The 9,423-nt window shown below is 52.0% G+C and overlaps 3 non-coding genes across 3 annotated transcripts; 1 reads left to right on the forward strand and 2 right to left on the reverse strand.

Annotated features, from left to right (window-relative positions):
- Positions 1–2,821: 2,821 nt before the first annotated feature.
- On the reverse strand, positions 2,822–2,893 carry TRNAP-UGG. The gene has a single exon. It is a non-coding gene; the product is annotated as a tRNA-Pro (tRNA).
- Positions 2,894–4,208: 1,315 nt separating this feature from the next.
- On the forward strand, positions 4,209–4,281 carry TRNAK-CUU. The gene has a single exon. It is a non-coding gene; the product is annotated as a tRNA-Lys (tRNA).
- Positions 4,282–8,725: 4,444 nt separating this feature from the next.
- TRNAR-CCU lies at positions 8,726–8,798 on the reverse strand. The gene has a single exon. It is a non-coding gene; the product is annotated as a tRNA-Arg (tRNA).
- Positions 8,799–9,423: the final 625 nt, after the last annotated feature.

Here is a 9,423-nt window from a genome sequence, read left to right on the forward strand (position 1 = left end):
AAAAAAAAAAAAAAAAAAAAAAAAAAGGATTACCTGGGCATGGCGGCAGGCGACTGTAATCCCACCTACTCAGGAAGCTGAGGTAGAAAATTGCTTGAACCCCGGAGGCAGAGGTTGCAGCGAGCCGAGATTGCGCCACTGCGCTCCAGCCTCGGCGACAGAGTGCGACTCCGACTCAGAAAGAGCAAAAAACAAACAAACAACAACAACAACCAAAAAAAAAAAAAACACAAGAGAACTATCTTAAGAGCAGTTTTAGGTTCTCAGTAAAATCGGGTGGGAAGTGCAGAATTGCAAATTCTCCTCTGTCCCCACAGGCGCACAGCCTCTCTCATTCCCATGTAAGTTTCTGTTTTTTGTTTGTGTGTTTGTTTGTTTGTTTGTTTGTTTTTGAGACAGAGTCTTGCCCTGTCGCCCAGGGGCAGGATCTCGGCTCACTGCAATCTCCACCTCCCGGGTTGAAGCGATTCTCCTGCTTCAGCCTCCCAAGCAGCTGGGATTACAGGCGCCAGCCACTGCACCCGGCTAATTTTTGTATTTTTAGTGCGCACCACAGGGGCTGAGGGAGGTGGGCATGGGCTCCTGGAGGTCCTGACCATCATGGTGCCAGTAGGGGAACCCCATGGGTGGCCACCTCTGCGCCCGCTCTCCCGAGGACCTGAAGTGCCTGATCATTTTGACTGTTTGACAGCCACGCCCCTGTCACTGTGCAGCCCGGCCTTGCACGCCGCTAGCCAGCCAAAGCTGGATCCCGGCCCCGCTTCATTTCTCTCTGAGCAAGGCGACTTTAGAATCAGTCCTATCGGGGATTTGAACCCAGCTACCAGACAAAGCCACCCACAGTTTTCCTTAGTTTAGTCAATGAAGTGAGCCACTGCTATTAGTCTTGCCTCTGCAGGAGAGCACATCCGCAGTCGTAAAAAGCTCAACTTCTGTGGGACACTCTCCCTTGCGGGAGTAGGTTTTGTCTGGGAGTTCCAGGTCACAAGCCTCACTCATCCCAGGATGGAACCACCACTCCGGTCACTCAGAGGAGTCCCTCAGGACAGATCCGCCCTGACTGTCCCAGAAAAAATTCTCTGGTTAAACAGCCTGTGTCCCACGACACATGTGCCCCAAGGACAATGCCACAGACACAAACACTGATTTTTTTTTTTTGAGACTTAGTCTCACTCAGTCGCCCAGGCTGGAGTACAGTGGCCGATTTCTGGTCACGCAAGCTCCGCCTACTGGGTTCACGCCATTCTCCTGCCTCAGCCTCGCCAGTAGCTGGGACTACAGGCGCCTACCACCACGCCTGGCTAAGTTTTTGTATTTTTAGCAGAGACGGGGTTTCACCATGTTAGCCAGGATGGTCTCGATCTCCTGACCTCGTGATCCGCCCGCCTCGGCCTCCCAAGGTGCTGGGTTCTTCAAGTGTGGGCTCTTCCGGGATTTGAACCCAGGACCTCTTGGGTCTCCGGGGCTTGTCCCTGTAGTCCCTAAGCGAGAACCATACCCCTGGACCAACTGCCCACGCGGAAGAGGGGTCGGGGCCTTTGTCGCCCTTCATGAGCCCAACGCGGCTCCGCCTTCGCTGTTCTGGATCAGTCCTAGTTTCCTCGGTCACAAACTGTCCCCCTTTCCCGATGCTTGTCCCGGACGGGATTCTAGTTCCCATGGGAAGGAGGGGCACGGCGAGCTTCAACATAGCCACATCCTGCGACTCCAAATAGGAAACGCAGCTCGCGTTTTGGGGCTTCTCGCTCTCCCCGCCACCTCTGGAGAACTGAGACCATCAGCTAGGGAAAGCCCCCCAGGTCCTCCTCCATCCTCAGACAAAGGGCTAGGAGCCGGACTTGGACTCCCCAGAGGCGTCGCAGGCTCCCGAAACCGCACCTCTTCCCCGCCATGTGCTGGAGGGACGCGCTGCTGCGACCTCAGGACCTGGAAGGACAAGGAGCCAGCTGAGCATGGTGGTTCTGGCCTGCAATTGCAGCACTTTGTGATGGGAAGCTGAGGCAGGAAGATTGCTTGAGTGCAAGCTGGAGACCAGCCTCCAGAACACAGCGAGACCTCGGTTACATATACACACACACACACACACACACACATATACACACACACCTATATACACGTATATATACACTTATACATACACACACACACACACAATTAACCTGGCGTGGTGGTGAGCACCTGTAGTCCCAGCTACTCCAGAGGTGGAGGTGGGAGGATCCCTTGAGTTCGGGAGGTTGAGATTGCAGTGAGCTGAGATGGCACCACTGCACTCCAGCACTCCAGCCTGGGCAACAGAAGCAGACACTGTCAAAAAAAAAAAAGAAGAAGAAGAAGAAAGAAAATAAAAGACAAGAGAAAGAAAGAGAGAGAGAGAGAGAAAGAAAGAAAGAAAGAAAGAGAAAGGAAGAAAGAAAAGAAAGGAAGTTCGAAACACGGCTCGTTCGAAATTTAAACTTAGAACAGTCCCACTCGAAGGAAAACTAGACGCCCAGAACAAGTTCCATGGTCACCCGGGACCTAGGGCCACCTCTGCAGAGGCAGACGCGGCAGGGGAGGTGTTTGCCCTCTTTTAGGGTCCCGTATCTGGGGTCTACTGCCCCAGTGCCAGGCCTCAGGTGCACTCAGAACTCCAAGGTGGAAGGCTCCGGTCAGGAAGCGCAGGCAAGTCCCGCCTGCAGCTGGGCGAGGCTAAGGGCTGCAAGCCGGACGGAAGCGGGAAGTCGGATCGGCCCCGGCGCCTGTGGCTGCCACGGAGAGACCAAGTTCCCTGCGGCCGGGACTCCGTGAGAAAATGACGGTGTTCGGAAAAAAAAGAAAAAGAGGGCTCGTCCGGGATTTGAACCCGGGACCTCTCGCACCCAAAGCGAGAATCATACCCCTAGACCAACGAGCCAGCACAACAACGATTTTCTGACGTCTGTCCTTGGTCTACACCCGCGGTTTCACTCTCCTCCTCCAAGCACCTCCCAGCCCCGCCTTCACTCCATCTCCACCCCGCCCCTCCAGGGTCCCGGCTACACCCTAACCTCAGGGCCGTCGGGGAGGGTTGCGCAGGGGGAGGTTTCGGTTTCGACCCCAGGAAGCTGGTAGAAGGTGCAGTGCCGCGGGGACCAGCCCCAGGAGGAGCTCCTGCACGACCCCCGCCCTCAGGCGCACAGAGGCGGACCCCGCACCCTGGGCACCGCGGCGCAGCCGCCCTCGAGGACCACCCGGCTCCCAGCGGCTCCAGGCGGCCCCAGCACCGAGAGGAGGGCCGGTGACCAGGGGCTGCAGCCCGCGGGGAGGTGGTCTGTGTGGCCCGCGTGAGGCAGGGGTCTCGCGTGCTGAGCCCCAGCCCAGAAATTTCAACCACTGTGAAACCTCAGTGCAGAACCCTGAGGAGGAGACCACGCCGCCTCCCAGCAGGCCAGCCCGGGCATCCTAGGAAGGGATCCCGTCTCCGGCACAGACCCCTGGCTCCTATTCTCAGCCGAGCTCCTTCTTGGCCTGAGCTCTGCCCAGGCGACCCTCGCAGCCCTGGGACCTCCGATACAGGGACCGGAGCTGGGATCAGAGTTCAATTCTTCCCAAAAGGGCGGCTCTACGAACGCTCCAAACTTTTCTTGCCTTTTCCACTGGCGGGGGACCCAGCGTTTTACTGCGAGCCTGAGGGGGAGAAAGGGTCTCCCGGGCTTGTCCCTGTAGTGAGGCCACTCTGCCCGCCCTAAACAGGGGCGAGGGTTTGAAAATGAGGGGACCTCCGTGATCTGACCCCGGAACCACTCACAACCCTAAGAGAGGGTCACGCCGAGTTTCCCCCCGGCCATCTCCAGTGTCCGTCCCTTCAGCCCTTGTCCCCGACGTTCCCGCTCCCGGGAGCTGCAGGGGCCTCACACACCCACGAGGGACGGCAGACAGGGGACACACACCGCGAGGGACGGCAGATGGGACACACGCCCACGAGGGTCGGCAGAGGGGACACAAGCCCACGACGGTCAGCAGACAGGATACACCCCCACGAGGGTCGGCCGACAGGACACACACCCGCGAGGAACGGCAGACCATACGGGCCTGGCGGCGTCCTCGGTCCGCGCGGAGCTTAGGACTCTAGTGCTCGCTCAGGATGTAGCGTGTCTCGGATCCAGGACTCATCCCCACCAGGTTTATATAGAATAGGGACTTTCTGGAGAGCTCCAATGATAGTGTGGGAAGCCACTTTTCTCCTAACCGCCCGGCTAGCTCAGTCGGTAGAGCATGAGACTCTTAATCTCAGGGTCGTGGGTTCGAGCCCCACGTTGGGCGTGAGGTTTTGTCAGCCCGGTTAGTCTTGCAACTTGGGAAAAAATCAAGTAAGTAAAAGTTTGGTAAGTGACTCCGTATACCTGGGAAGTTTTGGAGAGCGCCAAAGGACGTGTGGGAAGCGGCTTTTCTTGTTACCTCCCTGAGCATGAGACTCAATCTCGGGTCGTGGGTTCGAGCCCCACGGTGGGTGGGAGGTTTTGTCGGACCTGAATTAGTCCTGAAACTTGGAAGAAGTTTCAGTCCTGAATTTTTAGTCCGGAATTTTCAGGACTGAATTTTAGTCCTGAATTTTTAGTCCTGAATTAGTCCTGAAACTTGGAAGAAAGTAAAGTAATTAAGAAAAGGTTGGAAGTGACTCTGTATACCTCCCAAATAGGAATTTGTTAGGCAGGCAAACACAAAACGCTCCACCAACCAACTGGCCTCAGGATATATAGGGATCCCCTTAGTTCTGGTTCACAAAAAATGGGCCAAGTGTCGTGGTCCATGCCTGTAATCCCCTCACTTTGACCCCAGGAGTTTGAGACCAGCCTAGGCAATATGGTGAGACCCCAGCCCTTAAAAAAAATACAAATTTTCTCCAGGTTTGGTAGCACGCCTATAGTCCCAGCTACTCCAGAGACTGAGGCAGGAGAATCGCTTGAACCCGGGAGTTAGAGGTTACAGTAAACCGAGATCGCGTCTGTGCACTCCAGCCTGGACAACACAGTAAGACTCCGTCTCAAAATAATAATAATAAAAAGAAATTGGCCAGGCGCAGTGGCTCACGCCTGTAATCCCAGCACTTTGGGAGGCCGAGGCAGGCGGATCACGAGGTCAGGAGTTCGAGAGCAGCCTGGCTAACACGGTGAAACCCCGTCTCTACTAAAAAATAGAAAAAATTAACCGGGCGTGGTGGTGGGCACCTGTAGTTCCAGCTACTAGGGAGGCTGAGGCAGGAGAATGGCGTGAACCTGGAAGGCAGAGGTTGCAGTGAGCTGAGATCGTGGCACTGCACTCCAGCCTGGGCAACAGAGTGAGACTCCATCTCAAAAAAGCAAAAAAGAAAAAAAAAAAGTAAAAAGAAATTAAAATTACATATATATGACATTTACATACACGTTCCATACGCAGTACGCAGAGCATTTGGGACCCTCTCTGCATAATATTTGCCTTAAGAGGAATTCCCCTTCTATTTCACCCCAGTGTAACACTGGCGAAAATTCTCGTAATTGCATGCTACAGCACACCAGGGACTCTCACTTTCCATCAGGGACGTGGTCCTCATTGCCAGCCAGCCAGCCAGCCAGTTATCAGGGGAGTCAAATTTAGAATCTCACCCTTATAATCTGGTTCTAGGCTAGGTACTATGGCTCAGGCCTGTAATCCCAGCATTTAGGGAGGTCAAGGCAGGAACACCACTTGAGTCCAGGAATTTGTGGGTGCAGTGACCCATGATCGTGCCACTGCAGCCTGGGCAACACAGTGAGACCCTATCTCCAAAAACAAAACAATTATTTATACCTATCTAATAACTGTCATATTAAATATTCTGTGAAAATAGCTAATGGGAAGTGTGGTGGCTCATGCCTATAAGAACAGCACTTTGGGAGGCCGAGGTGGGAGGATTGCTTGAGCCCAGGAGTTTGAGATCAGCCTGGGCAACATAGCAAGACCCTGTCTCTACAAAAAATGAGCAGCATGTGCCTGCAGTCCCAGCTACTCAGGAGGCTGATTGGGGAGGATCACTCGAACCTGGGAGGTCGAGGCTGCAGTGAGCTGGGATCACACCACTGCACTCCAGCCTGGGTGACTGAGTGAGACCCCGTCTCAAAACAAAAACAAAAACCAAAACCAAACAAACAAGAAAACATAGCTGATGGTTTTCTGACTCCTACCTGGACACTGGTTTGGTAACAAATTTTGGCTTGAATGCAGTGTTGAGGTCCTTACCAATGGACATGAGATGCTATAATTCACAGTATACAAGGGCATCATGATCAGGCAACATGTGACCTGGTTGATTATGAGGAGTTACATAAAGTTACTGAAGCAAGTGCCCTGGGGGACCAGTGGCTGCTGTGCTTGACTGTTGCAGCACAGGCGACCACACGGACTTTCATTAGTTCATGGCATGGAAAGAAGTCTTCTGAAGGAACTGGTTAGCTTACAGAAAGAAAATGACAAGATTAGGTGTCTAAACTTCTAGACTAAGTCATGTTCAGAGACCCAGGGACAATTTATGGCAACTATACAATAACCTTAAAGCCACAAGGCTGATATTGCTAAAAATCAAACATGTCATTTAACTAGGCATGTTGCAGAATGGCAATGTAAATTGAATTCACAGCCTTAGGAAATCTTTAGTGTGAAAGATACAGTATTGATTAGGAAAAAGTGGTGACATCAGATTGGACTCAAAATTGAGAATCTTGAACGACAAAGGCTGACCTTGGAGAAAACAGCATACATGACAAAACAAAACAGACACAAAACAAGTTTTGCTACTTTAAGCCATCAAAGGAGGATGGGATATGATTTTGTATCTGGTGAATTTATCCATCTGGGTGCACATTCCCAAGAGCCTATAGTTAGTATATTATCTCACGCAGCTGACCATGGCCCTACCAGATTTCTTGGTTGGTTGGCTGAAAATTGACCTCAGTGGTGGCCTATGTTTAATGAGACTGGGCTGGTAGAACGTCTCGGGCAAACTGTAGAGAAAGAAACCTAAAGACACCAAGTAATGTTGGAGTGCATCTATCATGCATGATGCACCCACCACTGAGAAGACCAGAGGACACTCCCTTTCTTTCTTTTTTCTCTTTCTTTCCTCCTTCCTTCCTTCCTTCCTTTCTTTTCTCTCTCTCTCTCTCTCTCTCTCTCCTCTCTCTCTCTCTCTTTCTTTCTTTCTTTTTGCCGGAGTCTCACTCTATCGCCCAGACCAGAATGCAGTGGCATGATCTCGGCTCACTGCAACCTCTGCCTCCCAGGTTCAAACGATTCTTCTGCCTCAGCCTCCCAAGTAGCTGGGACTACAGGCAAGCGCCACCACACCCCGCTAATTTTTGTATTTTTAGTAGAGCGGGGTTTCACCATATTGGCCAGTCTGCTCTCGAATTCCTGACCTCGTGATCCGCCCGCCTCCGCCTCACAAAGTGCTGGGATTACAGGTGTGAGCTACAGCACCAGGCCAGGACACTCCCTTTCACAAGGCCTCCCGAAAAAATCCATCACGGAAGCATCAGCTTCCTTAAGTAGCTCTGTGGTGGCCATTCTCTGCAGGTGGCCTATGATGGTGGAAGGTAATGCCATTGAGGTGAGGAAGGTAACGCCATTGAGGTGAGGAAGGTAACGCCATTGAGGTGATGTCCCTGATTTCAGTGGGGATGATGGGGTCCAGGATGTTTGGGGAAGTGGGAGAAGCCAGGCCAGAGCTGGAAAAAGCAGAAGAGTCCCAATTATGGGTTTTATTTATTTATTTGAGACGGAGTCTCACTCTGTCACCCAGGCTGGAGTGCAATGGCGCGATCTCCGCTCACTGCCACCTCCACCTCCCGGGTTCAAGTGATTCTCCTGCCTCAGTCTCCTGAGGAGCTGGGATTACAGGCGCGTGCCACCACGCCCGGCTAATTTTTCTATTTTTAGTAGAGACGGAGTTTCACCATATTGGTCAGTCTGGTTAGTGATGGTGATCCGCCGGCCTCAGCCTCCCAAAGTGCGGGGATTACAGGCGTGAACCACCGCGCCCGGCCCAATTACGGGTTGTGAAGGCAAAAGCCAACCATGTTTTTATACATATTTATGACAAAACTCTAGCAGTGGTCCCCATCGGGGCAGCTTCTGATTTTACTTTACACCATGTCCTGTAGTTTGGGAAATTTTTACCTTGAAGATGGCGTCATATATTCCATGGATTTAAAAAAAGAATGCCATGGACTATTTCAAACATGTATTAAAAGAGAGGAAATAGTGCAATGTCCCCTCATGTACCCCATTATCTACTCATGGATAAGTAGTTTCATCTATACCTCCATCCAGCTTACGATTTTTTTTGAAACGGAGATTACAGGCTGGGATTACAAGCGTGAGCCACCGCGCCTGGTCTCAGTTTTATGATTTTTAAAACAAACCAGTTGTCCTGTAATTTAATCTGTGAATCATTGTGTGTTTATAAAAAAAATAAGGATTTAAAAAATATATGTAACCATTATAGAATTAACAAACCTGGAAAAAGAAACAATCACTCCTTTCTACCAAGTTAAATGGATGGAAATTAAAATCCTGTAAAACGTCCAACTCCTTTTTCCTGTAACCTGAAATTGCTCGTCTTATTTGAAAACAGGTACGGGTTTCTGATTTACAGCCTGTCTGGGAACCCTCCCGGAACTCCGCAACTTCAACCGGAGTATAACGAAATTCCAGTTCTTTTCCCCATTGAAGAACCTAAAATTCATCCCCTTCTTACCCCGGGTGGGACTCGAACCCACAATCCCTGGCTTAGGAGGCCAATGCCTTATCCATTAGGCCACCGGGGCGGACGGCGACAATTTCGCCCTTGTCTTAGACCAGTCTCTCAGTCACTCCGCGATGGTTCCCGCACAGCCAGTCCTATCCTGATCTTTCTCCCGCCCCTCCACCGGAATCCAAGCTTTGGTTCAGATCTGGTCCCCTCCTGAGCATCCTCGGTGCCCCAAAGAGACCGCGCACGTGCAGAGGGACCTGAAAGACACCGAACAGCGGGTTTTTGGCTCGGCTCTTTGGTCTAGGGGTATGATCTTCGCTTAGGGTGGGAGAGTTAACCTGGATCAACTCCCTCACTGAGCTCTAGTCTCCATTCAGCGGAGAAACCAAGTCTAGGGGTAATTAGTAGTTGAAAGATGCATTTGAGATGGATGGAGTGTATAGGAAGGGGTACGCCATGCCTGCTCAGCAACGCGCTCCTCATCCCGAGCCCGCCGCTTGTGGAAGTGTCGGTGTCCGTCCTCCTCCCTTACATTGTCCGTTAGACCAACGGTGCCGCCCAGTGGTCAGAAGCCTCTTAATAATGACCCTCCAAGGCCGGGCGCGGTGGCTCAAGCCTGTAATCCCAGCACTTTGGGAGGCCGAGACAGGCGGATCACGAGGTCAGGAGATCAAGAGCATCCTGGCTAACATGGTGAA

Source organism: Colobus angolensis, unplaced genomic scaffold (assembly GCF_000951035.1).
Source record: "Colobus angolensis palliatus isolate OR3802 unplaced genomic scaffold, Cang.pa_1.0 Scaffold303, whole genome shotgun sequence".
Lineage (NCBI taxonomy): Eukaryota > Metazoa > Chordata > Mammalia > Primates > Cercopithecidae > Colobus > Colobus angolensis.